Source organism: Chlamydomonas reinhardtii, chromosome 16, assembly GCF_000002595.2.
Source record: "Chlamydomonas reinhardtii strain CC-503 cw92 mt+ chromosome 16, whole genome shotgun sequence".
In the NCBI taxonomy this organism is placed as follows: domain Eukaryota; kingdom Viridiplantae; phylum Chlorophyta; class Chlorophyceae; order Chlamydomonadales; family Chlamydomonadaceae; genus Chlamydomonas; species Chlamydomonas reinhardtii.
The window spans coordinates 830,760-833,644 of record NC_057019.1 but is presented as its reverse complement, the minus strand read 5'-3'; the positions used below and the strand labels follow the sequence as shown (position 1 = coordinate 833,644).

General features: G+C 62.9%; 1 protein-coding gene across 2 annotated transcripts in view; it reads left to right on the top strand.

Annotated features, from left to right (window-relative positions):
- CHLRE_16g647602v5 (uncharacterized protein) overlaps positions 1–2,885 on the top strand; it is a 22,621-nt gene that overhangs the window by 1,099 nt on the left and 18,637 nt on the right. The gene's annotated exons all lie outside the window — the stretch shown is intronic.

Below are 2,885 nucleotides of genomic sequence, written 5' to 3'. Positions count from 1 at the left end.
GGCCTTGTGTGTGTTTCTGGCCTTGGTGGGCGGTGTTTTCCTGGCGTGTGTTTTGGTCTGGTGTGTACGTGTGGTGTGGTGTGAAGGAGGCAGTTGTGTCGGCCCCTCTGAGGCTGCGCCCTAGCCTGCTGGCTGTTGTGCTTTCTTTTGGTGGAGAAGGCGTGAGCCTTGTGTCTCCGTGTCTCTTTTGTCTTGACCAGGACTGGGGCCTTATCCCCTGCTGTGTCAGGCGTGCCTAGGGGTGAGCGTGTGGAACGCGCTCACCCAACACTAGGGCTTGTCAGCCCTAGTCATCAGTGGCTTCGCCACTACCAAGTGTAATTATTCCCTCCTCCCTCCTCCCTCCTCCCTCCTCCCTCCTCCCTCCTCCCTCCTCCCTCCTCCCTCCTCCCTCCTCCCTCCTCCCTCCTCCCTCCTCCCTCCTCCCTCCTCGAGAGCGGCAGGGGTATCCGGCTATGCCCTTTCCATGCTCACGTGGCATGCAGAGCACGCTGGCATGCCTGGCGACACAATTGACCAGCTAGAACGCCTTGCTGCGCGAGCAGCAGATAGGCGACTCGGGCCAAATGACACGGAGCGGCGGCTAACGGGCATCCCCTCCTCAATGCTGGCTGGGCCGCCGGTGGTGGGCGGCTTCGGAATGCTGCCGCTCCGAGCGCACCTACGGGGCCGTGAGGCCTTGTGGGCGGCCCGACTCGTCCAGGCAGAAGCTGCCGCGCCCACGGAGCAACACCACCCCTTGCACCGCGTTGTGGCCCTCAGCCTACAACGGCACCATCCCTCGCTGCGCCCATGGACCATGCTCACAGCCCGCCCTGACGTCCGACCCATGGGATGCCAGTTGCCAGGCGACTTGCAGCGCATCTATGAGGCTTTGGGCCATCTCCCGCCTGTGAGAGCGGTGAGGACGCCGCCACCAGCGCCAGGCGACTGGTGTTGGGCAGCACCTTTGTGGGGCAATCCGCTCCTGCCTGAGAGTGACCACACCCGACGGCCTGGCCTTGAGGCGCACCATACACGCCTCGCAGCGTGTCGCCACCTGCGCACCGTAGGTGACCTGGTGCAAGCACTGACAGCGGCGGCAGCATGGCGGGCAACACGGCCAGTGGGAGCGACTGGGGGTGTGGCATGGGAGGAATGGGTGCGGCAGCACCTTGACCCAGAGACGCAGCTACGCGAGCAGCCGGCACTCGATGGCCTGAATACGGTAGCCTTGCAGCAGACATACCAGAGACCTGGCTGGCAGCAGCACGTGCAGTGCAGGAACGGCTCCAGGCTGGGTTGGGCCCCGCCCCGCCCTCGGAATCGGCAGTGGTTCGGCTGATCATGCCTTGCCTTGGCTGGAGGATACCTGGCATGCAGCAACCCCTGGCGCTGGAGAAGCTGTCTGTACGTGTTGCTACCGTCATGCAGCTGGGAGACGTCGGGGTAGCCCGCAGTCAACTGCACACGGCATATGCAGCTGAGGCGCGCGAGACACCACCAGCAGCCCCCCCACAACGCTGGATTCCCCCCTTCGACCGGCTCTGGCGGATACGCTGGGAGAATGCCCACAAGGAGACAGCTTGGCGGGTGTCAATCGACGGCATTGGCATTGCCGGTAACACGCATCTCACACATGCACCTGGTCCGGTGCCGTGTGGATGCGGTGTGACGCCAACCCACAGCCCCAGGCTACACGCGTTTTGGCAGTGCGCAGTAGCTCAGGCGGTTGTGCAGCAGCTCGCAGCGCAGCTTGCGGCCCCGCCCACCAGGGAGCAGGTGTGGTTGTTTGAGGCCCCGGCTGGCGTGCAACAAGCAGTGTGGGATGTAGTGGCTATGGCGGCGTTAGCGGCTATGGAGAGGGGGCGGTGCGCGCTGTATGCCGCAAGGCGCCGTGGCCTAGCCAACGCTGCCACAGCACCACTGCCGCAACAACCTCTACAGCAGGGCCAGTTACCGCAGCAGCAGCCGCAGCAACAGCCGCAGCAGCAGCAGCAACAACAGGCTCAAATACAGACGGACACCCAACAAGCGATTGACACGGCAGTGATCGACTTGTGGGGTCGCGTAAAAGCATTCACAGCACTGGGAGTGCCGCGGAAGGGCTGGGATCAAGTGGGTGCGCAGCATCCCTTCCTGAGAGTAGTAAACAGCCAATTGCGCTGTCACACAGGTATGAACGCGGGACAACCCGCTCAGGCCATCACGGACAGTGACGAGGACTAAGCACGGTTCCGCAGGTACATGAGGGTGGGCTAGAGAGGGTCAGGTTTTCTGCTTTCTGTTTTCTGTTTATGTTTGTGGTTGGGCTGGGGGGCTTCGCCAGGGCCAGCAATGCAGGGTGTGGTTTCCGCCAGAGAGCGGCCCCTGCTGGTCCTTTTGAGGGGGCTTGGTTAGCTTGCTTTATGCGCCCTAAGCGCCTTGCCTTCCCTCTGTTGTAGCCAGGGGTGCTGTTTGTGGCAGGGCGGCCTTGTGTGTGTTTCTGGCCTTGGTGGGCGGTGTTTTCCTGGCGTGTGTTTTGGTCTGGTGTGTACGTGTGGTGTGGTGTGAAGGAGGCAGTTGTGTCGGCCCCTCTGAGGCTGCGCCCTAGCCTGCTGGCTGTTGTGCTTTCTTTTGGTGGAGAAGGCGTGAGCCTTGTGTCTCCGTGTCTCTTTTGTCTTGACCAGGACTGGGGCCTTATCCCCTGCTGTGTCAGGCGTGCCTAGGGGTGAGCGTGTGGAACGCGCTCACCCAACACTAGGGCTTGTCAGCCCTAGTCATCAGTGGCTTCGCCACTACCAAGTGTAATTATTCCCTCCTCCCTCCTCCCTCCTCCCTCCTCCCTCCTCCCTCCTCCCTCCTCCCTGCTCCCTCCTCCCTCCTCCCTCCTCCCTCCTCCCTCCTCCCTCCTCCCTCCTCCCTCC